Source organism: Oryzias latipes, chromosome 8 (genome assembly GCF_053564925.1).
Source record: "Oryzias latipes strain Hd-rR chromosome 8, Olatipes_Hd-rR_3.1".
Classification (NCBI taxonomy): Eukaryota; Metazoa; Chordata; class Actinopteri; order Beloniformes; family Adrianichthyidae; genus Oryzias; species Oryzias latipes.
This window is the reverse complement of record NC_136244.1, coordinates 13,870,188-13,890,416: the sequence shown is the minus strand read 5'-3', so window position 1 is coordinate 13,890,416 and position 20,229 is coordinate 13,870,188. Positions and strand designations below refer to the sequence as shown.

At 39.3% G+C, this 20,229-nt stretch overlaps 1 protein-coding gene across 4 annotated transcripts in view; it reads right to left on the bottom strand.

The window, feature by feature from the left end:
- Positions 1-13,855, bottom strand: part of cacna1ia (calcium voltage-gated channel subunit alpha1 Ia) — a 213,327-nt gene extending 199,472 nt beyond the window's left edge. For all 4 annotated transcript variants that reach the window (XM_023957619.2, XM_078951512.1, XM_078951513.1 and 1 more), the window contains exon 1: positions 12,922-13,855. The gene's annotated coding sequence lies outside the window, so the exon portion shown is untranslated. The remainder of the gene's footprint in view (positions 1-12,921) is intronic.
- Between the last annotated feature and the right edge of the window lie 6,374 nt (positions 13,856-20,229).

Below are 20,229 nucleotides of genomic sequence, written 5' to 3'. Positions count from 1 at the left end.
TGGGTGCCGTTGTCGCCGGAATGCTTGCACCTCTATTATCGGATGCAAGAATCGAATCCGGCCGAGCCGCACTCCGTTGCTACGTGCGATGTTGACCTTCCTCATCTACAATCTCCTTGGTTCTCGGTTATACTTCCCAGTGCCTGCTCCGTGACCTTCCGCAGGTGCGTCCCTTTGGAACTTTTGAAGGTTACTTCTCTTACCACTGGTGTACATAAAATTTGGTGTTAAGATTTTGTGCAGGTTCTGTATTTCACTGTCACTTCTCTGTTGGAAATTTTGATTATGGTGGTTTCCATTGTGCGATGACTCCACAATGGGACTTTTTCTTAACTTCTACCGAATTTCGCTTCTCAGTATTGTTCTTTTAAAAGCAGTGTTATTCCATTTTGTCTCAAGCATTTTAAAACTGATCAGTTTCTGAGTTATTTGTATGTTCTTTGCCAAGACTAATACTGGTTTTGTCTTTATCTATGCATCGCATCCTGAGCCTGCGAACGCCTACTCCCAGGTCAGCTGCTCCATTTCTGCCGATTGTCACCCCTGCATTCCCTGGTCTGGTGCTGCAACGATGACTGCTCAACGCACCTATTGCTGCACTGAAAGTGAAGAGGTGGTGGACCTCCTCTGCGTTCCAAGGACATTTCTGGCTTGAATCAATCTATGTCAGCGGCGGAATGAGTGTGAAATTCTTGGATTATAAATGTTGAAAGAAAATTATTTGTCAGGTGGAAGCCTAAAAAAAAAAAAAAAAAAAAAAAAAAAAAAAAAAAAAATTAAGGATGTTCTGGGTTTGTATTGGTATGCGATGGAGCTACACAATTGGTTCGTAAGTTCATTTATATGTTAGTGTAACGGAACTCGACTTCATGGAGGTTTGAGGGCGTTTAATTGGTATGCCAAATGGGAGAACTTTGTGGCCGTTAGGCTCGTTGTGGAATTGTCGTTGGGAGTTCGCAATAATGGAAGTTACTAAGCCTGCGTGAGTAGCATGCCTAATGGATGTTGTGGCGTCGAGCCCGTCATAGTGTGATGGCAGCTTAGATTAATGGATGTTACTGAGCTTGTGTGAATATTATGCCAGATGAAATGTTTATGGCCGTTAACCCCGTCATAGTATGAGATGGAAGCTTAGTATATGGGGTTATTTCAGCATGGCATAGAATGTCATGTATTGGATGTAAGTTTGTGTCATCCTAGGGTCGTTCATGGCGGCTAAAATTGAAGTTCCGCACAGCGTTTTGCGGACGTGGGCTTTACGTTCTAAAATCAGGTATGAGTACTTCTTCTGTCGGCTCCCATTTCATTTCTTTCCCTTTCTCTTTTAGGTAGTATGCTCCCCTGGTGAACGGGAGCGGCCCAACGGTCAATGGTGCCGGGGTAAACACATAGCAGATACACTAGATAGCATGTTCCCTTCGTAGAGTGGTTATCGAATGGGAGCGGCCCAAACGGTCAATGGTGCCGGGTAAACACATAGCAGATACACTAGATAGCATGTTCCCTTCGTAGAGTGGTTCTCGTATGGGAGCGGCCCAAACGGTCAATGGTGCCGGGTAAACACATAGCAGATACACTAGATAGCATGTTCCCTTCGTAGAGTGGTTCTCGAAGGGAGCGGCCAAACGGTCAATGGTGCCGGGTAAACACATAGCAGATACACTAGATAGCATGTTCCCTTCGTAGAGTGGTTCTCGAAGGGATCGGCCAAACGGTCAATGGTGCCGGGTAAACACATAGCAGATACACTAGATAGCATGTTCCCTTCGTAGAGTGGTTCTCGAAGGGAGCGGCCAAACGGTCAATGGTGCCGGGTAAACACATAGCAGATACACTAGATAGAATGTTCCCTTCGTAGAGTGGTTCTCGAAGGGATCGGCCAAACGGTCAATGGTGCCGGGTAAACACATAGCAGTCATACTGGAAAATGAAATGAAATGAAGTGAAAATGGAATGCCGCCGAAAACACACCTCATCTTATTTACACACTGATTATACATTCACATTTTCTTCTTCTGGATGATCTTGGGTTGGGGGTTTGTTACCCTAAAGCGTAAGGAAAACAATTATCCTAAGAGAAGTCCTTCCTCAAGTGGAAGCCGCGAATGATGAGTTTAAAATGCATGGTTTTTAAATTGAATCAGGTTGTGTAATCTCGTTTGCTCCCCTCCAGTCTTCTCTCTTTCTCTTCGGATAGTATGCTCCCCTGGTGAACGGGAGCGGCCCAACGGTCAATGGTGCCGGGGTAAACACATGGCAGATACACTAGATAGCATGTTCCCTTCGTAGAGTGGTTCTCGAAGGGAGCGGCCAAACGGTCAATGGTGCCGGGTAAACACATAGCAGATACACTAGATAGCATGTTCCCTTCGTAGAGTGGTTCTCGAAGGGAGCGGCCAAACGGTCAATGGTGCCGGGTAAACACATAGCAGATACACTAGATAGCATGTTCCCTTCGTAGAGTGGTTCTCGAAGGGAGCGGCCAAACGGTCAATGGTGCCGGGGTAAACACATAGCAGATACACTAGATAGCATGTTCCCTTCGTAGAGTGGTTCTCGAAGGGAGCGGCCAAACGGTCAATGGTGCCGGGTAAACACATAGCAGATACACTAGATAGCATGTTCCCTTCGTAGAGTGGTTCTCGAAGGGATCGGCCAAACGGTCAATGGTGCCGGGTAAACACATAGCAGATACACTAGATAGCATGTTCCCTTCGTAGAGTGGTTCTTGAAGGGAGCGGCCAAACGGTCAATGGTGCCGGGTAAACACATAGCAGTCATACTGGAAAATGAAATGAAATGAAGTGAAAATGGAATGATGCCGAAAACACACCTCATCTTATTTACACACTGATTATACATTCACATTTACATTTTCTTCTTCTGGATGATCTTGGTGTTGGGGGTTGTTACCCGAAAGTGTATGGAAAAAATAAGTGTCTCAAGGAATTGAACGGAGCCTTATGCCAAAACGAAGTTGTGAATCAAATTGTGAATGTCAACCTAAAGATGTTGTGAAATAAATATTCTTCTGCAAGAGTTGTCTGACTGAAATAGCGACTCGTCGCATTTCGGGCAGACACTCGGCAGAATTGCAGGTTACTCCCCTAGGGCGGGTCAGTTAATTAACCCACCTGCTTAGTGTCCTATTTAAGTCAGGTGTGCAATTGTTCATTCTCTCTTACCTTCAGCGCTCATTCTTTGCCCCTCCCTCCTCCCCGGCTTCCACCTGTGGGCTCCGTTACGGGGGTTGTTACCCGAAAGTGTATGGAAAAAATAAGTGTCTCAAGGAATTGAACGGAGCCTTATGCCAAAACGAAGTTGTGAATCAAATTGTGAATGTCAACCTAAAGATGTTGTGAAATAAATATTCTTCTGCAAGAGTTGTCTGACTGAAATGAGCTTTCAGCTATTGCCTTTAAATGATTTTAAAAAAATGAGTATAATTAATCTACTCATAAAGGTATTAGACATTTTAGCAAACCGCAGCATCATTACTATAAACAAATAATAAGAGAAAGAGTCAAGTTTTAAACAATTATAATGGACCACCCAATGCTGCTAGCTTGAAGCCATAGATTTGTATAGTTTATGAAAAATAATAAAAAAATAAAATTGAAGTTTACTTGAATCAATGCTATTTTATACTACCTCTCATATACACAAGCGCACAGTGCAGCTAAGCTTAGTAATAAAATTAAACTTTTTAAAAAAATATATTTTTATTTTTTAATCCTTTTGATCAAAGTTGATGTGTAACAAGCCATCTCTAAATATTGGTGCTCCAGACTATTTGTAGCCAGTGGCTGACTTTACATGCATTATAATGTGATTGACCTTTTTCCAAGATATTCTGACTAGCCACTCTGCGAGAACTTTTTGTAGGACATTTAATTCCTGTTCTTGTTTACATGTCATGGAGCATCTTTTGATTAATGACTCACATGTAGATATGTCCCCCTGCATTGTTTGCACCCGTTCGACGCCTTCATTGAATTTTCATGCACCAAAAGACAGACTTCTCCTCAGGTTTTTCACAAGTCTGCCTTCTGTTTTCCAGTACACGTCCTGTTCTCCTCCGGTGGAGCCTGGGGTCTGAATTTTGAAGCAGCACACTCACAAGAGTTTTACTATTTCTTTTGTAACTAACAGGGAATTGTTCCTCAAAGTACATCTACATACATTATAGCAAACCTAAATACATAGATGGACACAGTAATTACCATTAACTAACCTTGTATTCATTTTTTGAGAGGTGTGGGTCAACACAAGGGGCAACATCTCAAATGGATCATTGTGTCCTTGAATGTCTCAAACCCTTTTCTTAGCCAGCCACAATTCAAGCACATGGGCACACAGCCACAAATGCACAAACACACACACACATGCACACAAAGCCGACAATCAATCAAATCCATCAACAAATAGACAGAGTGAGGACTGACATTTACAGCCCTGCAGCTCTCAGTGTCGTGCATGTGTTTATGTTGGTATTCCTACGTGTGTGCGTGTGAATGCATCTGTGTGTGTTTGTGTGAAGGGCAGTTGTGCTCTCTGCATCATTTAGAAAGGGAGTGCAATGAAAAAAAATAAAGCTTTTATACAACAAAAAGAAAAATAAAATAAGATCAGCAAAAGAAAACATGAAATATTCAAATCAATATAAACATATAGTAGGTTTGTTTGACTGACTGACTGAAGGGAAATGGTTGCTAGACTGAATATCTTAAAGTGTAAGGTACCGTATTTTCCACATAAGGTGCACTTACAAGCCTTTATTTTTTCAAAAAGCGTCAGTGCTCCTTATAATCTGGAGGCTTTAAGTGTTAAATAAATTTGGTTGTGCTTACTGATGTCGAAGGGATTTTGATGAGGTAGGCCACTTGGCACTCTATGTTTGGTTGAGGGCTGTAGTGAATCCGCTAACACAGGTAACGAGTGGCTTTGTTTTTGACGTGTTACTAACAAAGTTGAGTCTGCCTGTTCCCGTGTGGCGTTGGGGGAATTCCGGCTGCCGCTGCTGCTGTGGCGGGGGTCTGGGTGTGGGGGTGGCTGGGCGCTCCTCCTCCTTCTTTTCACATTCCACCATCCATTTTAGAAGAACATAAACACTCACCTGAGCACAGGTGTTAGCTCACTTTGCACTTATAGTTTGCATGATTGAATGAATGAAAGATTTCACACTAGTTGGTTTAAAGGCATAGGTATGCGTTCGTGAACACTATCTGTTTTGTGTACATGTTGACATGTGGACATTTTTTTGCAGCTAGCAGGTGTGTTGATAATATTTGAGTGTGTGTGAACAGGCCCCGCCCTTTTTGTACTACATTTGAACTGTACCGTAATGATAAACAACCAGTAAACCTGTCTGCTTTATGCTGCTTCATGGTCTTACCCCCCCCTCTCACTATCACCCCCCCCCCCCCCCCCCTCTGACATCCCTCCCTCTTCTTCCCTTCTTTCCTTTTCCGTCCGGTCCAACACCAAAGATTTTCAATCATGGTTGAAATGAATAAAAGTTTGGCCTCAATTACAAAAGGGGTTTATTCAGTCATACCTTTGGTTTGTCTGAAGATTAATAACCCCTCTTGTTAAAGTAAAATATGTCCAACACAAGAGGCCCTCAGCTCTCATCTGTCTGCCTAGCTGTTGGACAGGACAAGTTGAAAAAACAAAAAAAACAAAGTTGAGTTTTATTATGGTAACGTTAACGTCTGGTGGTGTCTGACTGTTTTTTACCTGTTACAAACAAGGTTGGGAATTACTGTAGACCTAGTATCGCTTGTTTTAGTGGTAGTTTTTAAAATGTTGCAATTGAGGTTTGGAGTTACAGGTAATATACAGGTGAATATGCTAACGCAGCTCAAGCTTCTAACATGGTTCACATGAAGCGTGTTACAAAAAACTTTTAGCGTTACTGTGAACGCAGTTTATAAAGTCTGACCGACTGACGAATTAAAATGCGCCTTATATATGATGACATAATTTCAAGAATAGACTATTTCCATGGCATCTCTGCCATTTTGATGCTTTTGGAATTAATTGCACCAAGTTTAGTCAAAATTAAATTCATCTTAAATAAAATGTGTAAAAAAAAAAAAGAATATTAGATGTGAAATTAAGTAAATTATAAAGTTTGTATTGTGTGACAGGAGGAGAGACCTAACTCTCCAGCTGTGACAGTTGCTGCTAGAGAAAATGAGTCAATGGCAGCAACTGAAATGATGGCAAATGGTGACTAAATAATTTGTTGTGATGAAACGGATGCTGGTGATTAAAGTGCCGCGTTCATATTACCGTTTTCAATCACGGTGGCAAAAATGTGATTACTCTCGCAAAGGTGAAAAGCAATCTACAGCTATCATTTTACTTCAGTTTGACAGTTGGTGGAATATGATTAAACTCACAGGTAAAAAGACAAAAAGAGGAATGAGAGGAGAAGAGCTTATAAGTAAAATTTCAAAAAAGCATTTGGATGACATGACGTATCAAAGACAGGCGTGAACAAAAGAATATTTGTGAATGCTTGCTGCTTTTGGGTGCTCTTCCAAATGTATAAAGCTTTAAAAATATATACCTTATAGGCGCAAGCTTTTTAAATCGTACACAGCATAGTCAATAAAATTAAAGCAAATTTGTGTCCATAAGGCTCCCACTGTATAGTGTCTAAAGAGAACATAATATAGAAGGATGAACAACGACTAAAACTTGTACGTTTTGGACATTTTTTTCAAAAATAGATATTTTGGGTTTGGTAAAGTGATTTATTTTGCTTTTTATGATAAAACAGCTGGTGATAAAATATTATTTTTATTTTGTCTGGCATGTAAGATTACTCATTTTTGAATTCTTCAACATCATCCCTCCTTCTTCACTCTGCCAATCAAAATAGTATCAACTTTCCCTGCAGATCAATCTAGATCATTTCTAACCTTCTGAATCCCATGTGGGGTAAAAGGGTTGCTGGAGCCTATCACAGATACTGTTGGACAAAGCGAGGTCACAAGGCCACACACATAGGGGCATTTTAGGATCACCAAATAACCTATAAAGCATGTTTTTGGACTGTGGGAGAAAGCCGGAATACCCACAAATTCACAAGGAGAACATAGAAACTCTACACAGAAAGGTCCAAGCTGGGATTCAACCAGGGTCTTCTCACCATGAGGCGAGAGTGCAAACCACTACCCCACTGCACAGCCCACCCTTGCTGATCTTTCAGCAAATTTGTTTTTGGATATTCAGTTTGGAGATTTTGTTATTCAGTCAGACTCTTATCAATTGTGGATGATTAGCTTTTTTGTCTCCCTGCTAATCAAAAATAAATAGTCGTCTTCTACTGCAACATTAGTCAATGTTAATTCTAATGTCAATATCACCTCAATTTGAAAAAACAAAAACAAAGATCTTTTAGTAAAAGCCTTGAAGATGAAATAATTTCTGAGGCATCATGGAAAATTGAACACTGAGAATGAACAGATGGAGTAAATATAAAAAAAAACCACAAGATTATTGATGTTGGATAACTGAGAAACTAAACACTGGATATTAAGTCGCTAAAATGAAACAAGAGAGTAATAAACCCAAATTCATCAAAGTGTGGAGGTGGCACTGAACTAAGAAAAACCAAGGTGACTAAGCCCTGAAGGAGATAAAGACTTATGAGAATTAGCTGTTATAATGAACTAGAATCAGTGATGGGATAAGAAGAAGAGAAGCAAACAGTGTCCACAATGATGTGGCTCTACCAAGACAGGACGAGGACGACTAACCAACATTACCTGAAACTTCACAGACCAAAAGTTAAATGTAAATACAAGAAAATGCAGAAAAATGCAGACCGTGAAAGAAGGAAGAGCAATGCAGAGCAATAAAATGAGACAGAAACAGAAGGTCCCCCCCCCAAAAAAAAAAAAAAACGTGCATCAAATGTGTCCCTGGGTCTCTAAAGTGCTTCTTGAAAGCTGCCACTGCTTTAATAGTCAGTATGAAGAGGTTAGTCCTGCCAGCTTTATGAGTCAAGGTTAGGCTAAAACACTTTTTTTTGTAATTAGTTGTTTGGTCATTTGTAAAAACTTTATTTAAATCACCCAAAGAAAAATTGAGATGATTTTAGACATTGGAACAAAATTGGAGTATTAATATCACACATGTATCTTTGTGTTTTACCAAACTGTCATGTTTTTTTTCTCTTATTCCCAAAAATAAGGATGTATAGATTTATTGCCCTTTTAAGTGATCATAATCTGGGTCAATTCTCAACCTGTAAACCATCTCAGGTGCAAAATATTTCAAGAAATACTACAGAATTTCTTCCTTGAGTACTGCACACACGCCATAATAAGACCTTGATGGAATGTGTACCACATGGTTTCCAAGTGCTTTATGATCCATAAATACAGCAATCAACCATGAAAAATATCACAAGACATGAGTGCTACAGACTCCTAAAAGGTCACAAATCCTGGAGGCGGGGGTCAATGTTTGTTCACATCACTAAGCAGTGAGCCAGGTGGGTTGAATGGAGGGATGTGGTGTCCGTCAAAGTGACTTAGTGATGGTAGAGGGCCTCAGACGACCTACACTGGTGTCAACACAGACAGGTTACAAAGCAGAGGAGGCATAACAAAGGGTTGTGTCAAAGAGAGGAATGTGAGCAACAAGGATGAATTCTAGAACAGATTTTAAAGCTTCTGACATGCTGTTGCTTTGTTTGTCATCACTTTTGACGATTTCTGGCTCAAAAGTACAGGAACAAGACGATCAAGTCCTACAGTAGACATAAATAAGGTTTTCAGGACAACTTCCTGATAAAATAATAACAATGTCTTGAGTGGAAAATACGCAAGTTACCCAAGTATTGTATTTTCTACACTAAAGGGTACATTGGATTATAAGACGCACGGTCAATGAATTGTCTGCAAGAAACATTACTGTCACTAGGCTAACTCCCCACCTTGTGAGTAACTTGTAAAAAAAACACAGTCAGACACCACGATATGTTAGCTGTGTTAACCGTGTTAGCGTACTATGCATTGATATCCAACCAAACATTTTGACAGAGTAGTGTGTACCTCTAAAAAGTGCTTAGACACCAGGCCTTCTGGGTTTTAAAGCGCACCGTGGCCTCTTTTTTTTTTTTTTTTTTAAAGAAAGGCTTTTAAGGGTATCTTAATACAACAAAATACAACATGGAACGATTCAATATGAAGGTTAAATAACAGAAACGTTATTCAGGGACAAATGATGTCATGAAGACAGCAACTCCAGGCACATCTTTTCTACACTTGAACGCCACTCTACATATTTTATATTTTACATTTTATATTCTTCTGTGTTTTATGTACAGCATGATCTGTGGTAAAACCCCCAAAAAAATGATCTAAAATGCTATATAACCATCTGGCATCACATCTAAAATAGTTGTAATAAAGCTTGACAGGATGCACTGATATAAATCCTTTACATGCTGTGCAGTGTGGTTTAAGTGAGACATTTTATTACACAATAACTTGTGTTTCTTAAGAAAAAAATGGCAGCCTATGTCTGTTTTCATATGTGGTTTGAATCTTAGCTGCACATGAGCATCAAAATGAATTTGATCTTGGAAGGACAACATTGGAATATGGCTATATGTCTATTTTGGATTTATTGTGAGCTCCAAATGCAAAAACTCTTTTTCAAACAATAAGAAGCATCTGCACAAATTTTGTCATCAGACTCCATAAATCCTTTTGATCTAAATGATATTGAATTTGTTTCATTATTGATTCTTTAAGTAACCATAGAAAAAAAGCATGTGTGAATTAAACACATGAAATACCACAAGCATCATTTTCTTTTATTTAAGCCTAAATCTGTAAGGCACTCGTGTTATCCTGTTGCTCAGGTGTGAAGAATCTTTCACACTGTGGCGACTTTTCCAGGCTCAGTGGCTCTAATAATTGAAAAATGTAGTGACATGCAGCTAAATTATACTTTTCTCAAAAGTGTAACCACCCTTTCAAATCCACCATATAAAGGATTTTTTAATGGTAGAACTTTACTGTATAATTACACGTTATAACATCTTTCAGTACTTTAGGAGTTTCCCTTCACTACAAAAAGTACTTTTTCTGAAGCAAAATAATATATTTGGAGAGTAGCGGTAATTGGGATTGTGATTGTTTAGGAAAAGAGGAAGAGTCAGATCTCATCAAAGGCGGAGTCACACAGCCGGTACATTTTGTGCATTTTCCATGTATGAAATTTCATTCTTCAGTTTTCAGTTTTCAGTCTTTCGTGATACATTTACTTCTGTGGTTTTAACATAGTTCATTTGTGATGCATCTGTTAAGATTTCATGTAAAGACCACAACTTTTTTCCCTTTTCCACGTACTTGCAAGTATGACCAATTTTCATCAGTGCAAAATGTACAAAATGAATGTAGTGGATGTCTAACATGGACTTAAAGAGGCAAATAGTTTAATGACCAAGCAGCTCAAGTATTTTAATTTCTTATTTTTTAGCTTAAACTCTTCATTTTTAAAGGCGTCTGAGTCAAAGCTCTCATCGGGAGACTCCTCCTTTGTTTATTGTATGTGCTGTATTGATCTATGCGTCGTTTCCACGCATCCCTGATATTTGTGGATCTTAGCCAGCATCTTTTCCACTGATGTACACACAAATCTGATTGGATGCACGTGTGTGTGGCTGTGATTATGCTCTGAATGATACAAAGGCAGGCCCTGTGGGTGAGCGCTCAGCCTTGCCTTCCAGTGGCGTTACCAGTGAGTCATTTCTCGAGAGGACGAGACACACAATGAAAGAGATAGGTGGCCCTGAAGTCCTTAAGCTGACTGGTTAAAGCTCCCTGGATGCTGCTTCTACCTGTTATTTGTGCTTCATTTCTCCAAGCTTAATTCTGCTGGGAGATTAAAAAAAAATGCTTAAAAAGAAGGAAAAGTTTTGAGAAAGAATAAACTTTTTGATGAGTCAGAGAAAAAAAAATAAGAAATCTGATCCGTCATGAATTATTTTTCTTTCCTTTTCGTCTTATCCATCATCTTTTTCCGGTGTTCACCTCCACCCATCGCATTCCTTTGTTCTTCTTGATAGCATATCGACAGCAACCAAGTCTCCTCTCTGCCTGCCCCCTCCCCTCCCTCCGTCACTTGTTCTGGCCTTCACAGGAGGCTTTTAAGGCGCAGTATGTGGCTGGCCTCTCTGCACAATTGTCAAGCATGAACCGATCGTTTCACCTAACCTAATAATACCAGCATTCACCGCAGACACACTGGCATCCTGCTCGCTGTCATCTTCCGCGTGCTCCGTGCCATTTTCATCTTCGTCGTCTCTCTTTCTGCTGTTCCCTCTAACGTTCCCACCAACTCCTGCTCCATTTTCCTCCAACTTCTGATTTTTTCTTCTCATTTTACCTCTCAGTGGTTTATTTTTTTTACATTTAACTCTCACAGTTTCACCTTGTCCTGTTTTTTTTATTTTTATTAATCTAATATAACACTTCCCAATATGCATGCTTACTTCAGCTTTTGGGGATTTGTGCACCTCTGGTTAACTCGCACATCACTGCAGCTTCAAAAAAACAACAAATTGTCCATCGCTGCCTTTCGCAGGTAAATCGTAATGCCAGATTTCAACCTGTTGTTTTAGCATCTTTGGCATTCAAGCCTTCAACCACAAACTGCAGACTAAAAACTCTCCCGAATACTAACATAGACCAGGCTGAACCCTTACAGTAGCCCTGATGCCTCCATAAAACTGATCTCAACAGAGATTAGTCACACAACAACACTTTGGTTGCAGTTTAACAGGACAGTGAGTCATTTTCCCAGAGTTGGCTGTTTATTACCTTCAAAAGTCTTTCACTGGATTTTGTGCTGAAATTATGTCTGCAGCTTTATCTGCCATTCGCCAGAACCAGCAGCAGAGACGACCAAGGCAGCTTCATTTGGGGTGAATTCAGAGAAAATGTTCACTGTGCTGGTCTTTACTTGTATTTGTTGTGTTGATAGAACTTTTCTGGGAAAAGCTGAGACAACTACGTATCATAAGAACTAAAGAAATGCAGAAAATGAAAATGTAATTTGGTGCTATTGATGTCATTTCAGGTAAAGTTTAGGAACCAGTTGCAAATGGTTGAGTGTGAGTTAGCCTGTAAGTGAAAACAAGTGAATAACTGCACAAATCTGTGTTTATGAAATGTCTCTTAGTGAATATAAATTATTTTAAGCTGCAGACTTGCAATTTTATAAAGTCCCTTACAATAAGTGAAGGGACAATTGGGCTTCTAGGAGCATTTAACATTGATGGAGACTTTTGAAGGCTCCAACATATGATACATAATCCCCTTTTGTTTAAGTTACGCTGCAAAAAAAAAAAATGACAGAATGCATGTATGATTGACAAAATCCTCACATGGCAAAGAAATAGATGTTAAATTTACAGAAAACTATGAGACAGGAAACCAAAGTACACATTGTAATCCCTCTTTGCACGCCTGTTTTATGTGGGAATATTAAAGAATGCTCAACTGTGAGGCCTGCAGGGTATACTTTCCTGTCACACCTTGACTGTCATCCCCATGAAATATAAAAAAATATTTAAAAGTCCCCTTTAAATTGCATGAATGGTTGGTAACTAATAGATTTTTGTGAAATTGCCTCTCAGAATCAGTCCATTAAAGGCTATTATATATGCTATATTAAAGGCTATGGGGATGTTTGCTTCTTGTAAACATTTAAATAAACTTAATCCAGAATATTCCAGTCCTTTCTGTTTTTTCTTGATAAAATACTTAATAAAATAAATGAGTTACTTTTTCATATGTAGGAGGCCACAGGTCTAATGGAGAAATACTTTTTTTCTGGTCCCTGCTGCTTTTAGACAAAAGCCTCACATGAGAAAAGGGGAAAACTCACCTTGACTGGCATCAAAAAAAAGGTGTGTCCACGATTTACTAAACGAAACAGCCGCCGTTTATCCTTCCTTCACGCTCTTGGCCCCCCTGGAGAATCTGTATCCAACCGGAATCTGCGCTCATGGAGGCATTTCGATGAGGGGGGGCGAAGACAACAACAAAAAATGGTTTTGTGGTGCTGCGGTGAAAAGCCAAGTTCCTCCCCAGACCGAACACGGGGGCTTTGCGATGGAAGCCTTGGCGACTCTGCTGGTGCGCACTTGCTGGATTCACATTTCTAGCGCGCAAAGACGGAGCCTCAAAGCCAACAAATCTTGTGCATCTCTTCACGCGTCAACTTTTATTCGGAGTGTGTGAAAACAGTACATACCAAGCCACTGCGCAGAGGAATTTGGGAACACCAAAGGGGGGAAAAATAACCCATCAGACCTAGCATCCTCTAACGCACCGATAACGCTCTCTCTCAGGTCCCAGAAAATGTTGGCATGAATCCTTACATACTCTCAGATTTTTGTCGGCAGCTTCATCGGTGCTCAACTTGATGTTCCCAGAAGCATTATCCATTAAAAATGGGGGGTGTCATTACAAAAAATAAACCAACAATTCCATGCAGGCGTTAACAAAACAATTTCCACGTGAGGATCGTCTTCACTCCATCACGCTCCCAGACTACACCTCTCTGTGGAATAAGGTGGCGGAGGGGGCGCATCTGTGAAGCCCGGCTCCGTATGCAGCCAAAAATGGATCAGCCGGACATCTCTTTAGGAAATCTGGAGCTTATGGGATGCAAAAGAGGGGTGGAAAATCCCCCCTTCTTTGCTTTGAAGTGTCGGAAATTCCGAAATAAGACTTTTCCTGTGCGTGATCAGAAGCCTACTTTTTTCCCGCTTTTGGTCTGTCAAAATCTCATTTTGCGCGTGAAATCTCCGCCAAAGTGAGTGTTGGAGAGACGGGTAGACAGACAAAGAGAGAAATGGAGAGAAGGAAGGAGGGGTGGATTTCCTTTATTTGGTCTCCACATGGAAAGTGTTGTTGTTGCGCCAGCAAATCACCCTCTGATGAAATAAACTGCAGCAAATGCCTTTTGAACAGATGTGAAAGCATATAGACCAAGCCTGCAGGGACATAACAGAGCTGGACTCTTCAGTGATGCGTGCGCATTTTGTGCAATTGTGGATTTAATGTTAGATGGATGTTGAGTTTATAACAAATTGACAGAAACAATTACCAAATTAATGTAGCATTAAGTCGACGCGCGCATAGGCGCTTGCTTCTAAGCGCGCTCGCGCAGCGGCAGATGATCAGGTTGAGCGTTTCATGTCTTCATAAGATCGGACAAGCGAGCGTACCATCGCAGAGAAACTCAAGCGTGAGCGCCTCCCATAGAAGAGAACTCTGGCTGCAGAGCAGGAGTCTGTGGGGGGAACAGGTAGCCATACTTCAGTAGGGAGTGTTGTGTAGGTTTGGAGGAGACGAGAAGAGGATGGAGGGCTGTCATGGGAGGCAATGTTCATTTTGAAGTTCAGGGGAGGTATAAATACTCCCACACATGCGCACACCAGTTCAAATCACTGCTGGGTTCATCGTTTTTGTTTTCAGCACCATGGACAGCGACCAAACCTCTACACCTTTCCTCAATGATTAAGAATACCCACCAATTGCTTCTGTTACACTGTTGAACTCATAACATTATAAATAAAAAGGCAAAGTGTAGTCTAACTTTCTCATAGAGTCTCCAACCCTTCCGTCAGTAATCATATCCAAAATTGCAATTTGCTGTGTATCCAAGAGACTGTCATTTTCATTAAGAGGACATTGTTACATCCTTATTTTCCTGCCTTGAGCTGTGCTGATTACACATCAGTGCTGCAGCCGCCTAATAGCTCTTTGTTTTCCTCTGAGAAATGTCGGCATCACATTTCTGACAGAGGTCCAAGGCTTGGTCACATTGTTTGTCTGGGACGGCAATCAAGAAATTGCATTGATTGTATTATCTCACTTCTTATTTCAACTTAATCTTTACTACATCTTTAATTTATCAGGCTAAGAATAGCAAAAGTCTTAAAACTTTAAATTAACAGGTAACTTTTAGATTTCCCCAACCTTTATTGACAGAAAAATGCTTATTATGGCATTTAAATGCAAAATAAATGGGGGAAAAGATGTCCAAGGCATAAAAAATGAATGTTTTGCCATTGTTAGGTTATAACTAATTCAACGCACAATACGCAAAAATACCCCCATTTGCCAGTTTGAGGTGAGTGCGTTATTCATAAGTTGTGAATAATTAAGGTTTAGGGAGCGCGGTGGGAATATTTGCTGACTGTGCGCTTTGTCTGGGTGGGCACTTATAAAAAAAACAACTAAAAGGTTTGGATTAAGTAAGAAGCAGGTGGAACAAAGAAACAAATGAGTATGTGTGTGTGTTTTATGTTATTAAAATGAATAAACCTGCTTTTCTAAATTCTGTGTGAATAGTTTTACAGAAGTTTTTGTGGGAGAAACTTTGGTGGCATAACAGAAGTACTGCCTTCTGCACAGCAAACTGAACTGCTGGTAGGTGAGGAGCACATAACCACCGAAAAGAGGGTACTTCTCCTGAACCTCTGGGGTCAGAGCCTTTAAAATAAGGGGAGGGTTTAATTCCATGTCTGTTGTGTAAGAAAACAATGTGAGCTGAATTGTTTGGCATCATGGAACATCATGTCAACGTGTGCCACAGCAGATCCCATCACATCATGTCACAAGGCATCACAACAAAACCAGCCAATAAAGACGCAGCGTCATGAGTCCCAGTGTCAGTGAGTCACAGTCTTTGGAATAAAAAAAGGATTTGAGATCATTTGTTTCATTAAGTTGGAGCATTTTTGTTCTGTTTTGAGCACTCACACATATTTAGTGTGAAAACCTTTTTCATTAACATTTTTTTTTAATTTTTTGAATGACTTATTGCTTAAAAACAAATAAATAAACCCCATCAGCTAAAAAATGTAGGAAAATTAGTCAATATGTTGGATGTTTGGATAGTATTGATGCAGAAAACTACTCAAAGGTCTTTCACTTTCTTTTCCTAAACAGAACATTCAATGAAATGATTAATATCTTTAAAATTCCTGTAAAATATTTTCTGAATCTGGTCTGTTACTTTAGACGAGGTTTGTGAGGCTGATTTATCCAGAAATGTTAGTTGTGCGCCGCCTAAGCTGCTTTCTATCATTTATATTTAAGATTAATTTAATTTATTTTTTGTTCCAAATAAAAGAAAATGTGGAAAAAAAAAAAAAAAAGATACATGGACACCTGTTATTCATTGCTTTTGTGTGTGTAGCTTTGAAGACGCCTGAGTGCAGAAAAAAGGAGAAGCCGATCTATCAATTGCATGGAACATAAAAGATTTGTCTCAGCTGTCAAGTCGATGTTTTATCCTTTCATCTCCAAGGGGGCATCCCATGATTCTCAGTCTTCTGGGTTCCAGGAAATACTGTACAAGTAAACAGATCAAACTGTTTCCCCAGCCCTTATTATTTGGATGAAACACAGTCTGATGAGGTGAGCTGTCTATTGATCCTGTTCATAAGACCAACATGCAGTCAATTCATCTTACTGTCCTCTGCAGTAACAATACATACAGAGGGTCAAATCCATTTTAAATTTGGTTGCATAAAACATATTGCAGTTGATTTACTAGCCGGATTGCACAGGTTAAAATTCATAATGCAAAATATTCTACCAAAATGTAAAAAAAAAAAAAAAAATGGCAAAGATTAAATGCAAATAAATCAATTTAGCACATCCAACGTGTTTGAATCACATGTGAAGCCGTGTTGAAAACTAGTTATGCATTCTGTACATCTGAACGGCTACAGTCATCAGTGGCTGACTTAGCAGTTTGCAGCCATTGTTTTCATTTTGTTTTGTATTTTTAATCCTTATCTGAAGGGTAAAATATCCTTTGAATAACTAGTCCACTTTTAGACTGCATGAGCTTCAAGAATCCAAATGTTTTGATAGGCAAAACATGTTTTGAAATCCAAATTAATTGTTAAAGAAATTATTTTATGTACATTCTTTTCTTGAAAAAAGATACTTGTAATATGAGTTGGCATCTGGCTCATTCCTGTTCAGCTGGTAGCTCCAATATTTGTCGCAGTTTTTGTTACACCCCTAATGTTAGCTTGGGGCTCTGAGGTGCTGTATGCTTGCCGTAGAGAGTATAAACAAAGGGATGATGGGAAATGTGGGCAGGCTTACTCAACGTCAATGGTCTGCACCAACCCAGAGGTGAATTTCTAATGAAATTCTACTACTCTGCAGAAACTATGTCCTAAAAAACAAAACAATCTTAATTAAAAGACGAGTGTGTCATGGTGCCTCTGTCAGTCTCCTCCCCCTCCCCCTCCTGCTCTGCTCCTGACTCCACCAGCTGTGACCAATCCACCTCATCACCTGCTGCAGCTCAAAAGGAGACCCAGCTCCAGTATTCAACACCAGTTCGTTGCCCCTTATGATGACTACGCCTGGACTCAGTCTCGCTCATGTTATGTGAAACTATGTCTTGCCTCGAAACTAACATTTTTCTCCCTGCCTCAGGATTCCTGCCTCCAAGTGTCACCTGTGTGGAAGTCAGTCCGAGCCACTCCTGCATATCTGTGGAAACACCACGCTCCGCCAAGCCACGCTACTACCTCCAGCCATGCCTTAAGCTTTGTTCCTCATCGGATTCACTCCAAGCTACAACCATCTCTCCTGGAAGTCAAAATAAAAACTCATACTTACCTCTTACCTACCTGTGTCCTCGTTCAGGGTTTCAGTATCTGGGTCTGTCCATCCTACGAGTCATGACAGAGTGGGAAGGCTCTTAAAATAGATTGAAAGATGATCGGAATGGGACTTTAAATAATAATGAGCGTGTAAGTGATTTATTTAAGTGTTTAGCTTGGGGGCCCCAAACTGTTTGGGGTATTGATATATATATATTACTGAATTGGCCATCACATGACATACAACATGACACACAAGCGCTGTGGTGGTTCAACCTCAAACCACCACATAGGTGTTAGTATTTCTTTATTTTTCTTTAAATTAAAACATTAATTTTTACTTTGTTTACTTAAAATAAATTGACAATGGGTGCACACATTTGATTAATTTGTTTTAAGTGAGAAAAAGTAGTTTATTTACTTTTGTTTGTTTTCTGAGTTTCCATCTCGGGTGAGCTATCCACAGTAATCAGCAGAGGAGATTGTGAAATTCCACTGGGGAACTGCAGGGGTTGCCAACTCTCCTCATGGACTTTATTTTGCTTATTTAAAGGAATTTAGTACACTTTTTGTTGAAGACTACTTTTGTATTATATGAATTTAGTTTGGTTTCTGTTTCTGTTTTGTAATCAGATTAATTAGTTTAATTAGTTAGTTTCCCCTCCCTTATGTGTCTAGTATGGTTTGTTCCTGTCTATAAAGCTTCCCCAGTGTGTCAGTGTAATGGCTAAGTCTGGTCAGGCCTGTTCAGTTTAGTCTCGCTTGTTTTGTTTCATTATTTATGTTTTCAGTTTGGCCCAAATTACTTTATTTTTGAAACTATTCTGTTTTGTACCTTTTTAATCTTCCTTTACAAAGAAAAACTCTACAATATATATATATATATATATATATATATATATATATATATATATATATATATATATATATATATATATATATATATATATATATATATATATATATATATATATATATATATATATATATATATATATATATATATATATATATTAAAAGATCTTGCAAGAAACACCTATTTTTGTCCATTGACTAATTGTGAACCTTCACAAGTGCCATTAATATGCATTAAATCTTCCCAAGTGAAGAACTGAGGAGTTCCGAACAAGTACCGTACTCCAAGAATCACAAAAGGGGACGCAATGTATTTCAGTCAACTAGAAAAACCACGACAACACAGTAATATGATCAAGAGGAAACATCACATTTCAACAGAGAACAATCAGGCTGATGAAGTATGCACTACAGTAGGTGCTAACAAGTAGTATGTTAGTTTGGTTCATTGGTTGAATGCTGTAAAGCATTCAACCCTTTGTTTTCCTCTTCTGCTATCTTCCGCCGTTTTTCGGCACTTAACTCCTTCTACAATTTTCAACCTATTTTAACCTTTCAACTATTAAAATGTTCAGCTCTTTCAGCTTATTCCTGCTATGACTTTTGGTTTTTCAAATCCTTCAACTTTTTAAGATATTCCAGGAATTTCCAGGAATTTTTGCTCCATTAAAATACATGGGGAATTTTTTGTGCAGAAGTTCACAGTTAAACTTCTTCTACAATTTTTCACCTGTTTTAAAAATTCAACTATTAAAATGTTGAGCTCTTTCATCTTATTCCAGCTATGACATTCTGTCCTTCAAATCCTTGAACTTTTCCAGATATTCCCGGTTATTCCCGGATTTTCCAAGATTTTTGCTCCATTGGCCACACCTTTGCTTCTTTAAACCATTGTAACTTTAACATTCTTTTAGCTAGAGACACCGTTCCAACATTAAAATGCTCACAAGGCTATAAACTTCAACATAAGGTACAACATTATCATGGGATGGCAACACCACCTACAGTTTGACGGCCATTTTGTGCAAAAATGTGAGGCGATTTCAAACTCCTTCAAATTTTCACCTAGGGACACCGTTCAAACATTAAAATGATCACAAGCCTTTGGAATACAAAATAAGTTTAGAAATAATTATGGGATGTCGACACAACCTCCTGTTTGGTGGCCATTTTTTGACAAGTTCTGAGGTGACCATTGCAATAAACTTCTTCCATGGCTGGAACTGAACATATTGAAATTCACTGGATCTGGACATATAAGGAATGTGGGTGTGGTTAGCAAACAAACTTCGTTGCTAAGGACATCCAAAAGTTTACTTTTTCCGATTCGTCTGAAAATGACGTCGATTTGTTCGTCATCCCCAGGCGACCCAAACATAACATGGTTGCTATGGAGATAAAATCAATAGAAAAGCCGCTATTTTGAAAAAAGTGGATTTTCTGTCAACTTAGAACATGTAGCTTTTACCAATATGATACTCTCAAACAATGTGTTTTTTGAGTCAGTTGATGATGCTGATGCTAGCACTTTTAGCCATTTTAGCATAATCTTCAAATTTTCAACAGTACATCCATTTTTTCAACAATTTCAGCTTTCATGCTTAACTCCCGTCTACAAATTTTGACCTGTTTTGGTCATTCTACTTTTACAATGTTCACCTTTGACTTTTGGTCCTTTAACTTTTCAAAATATT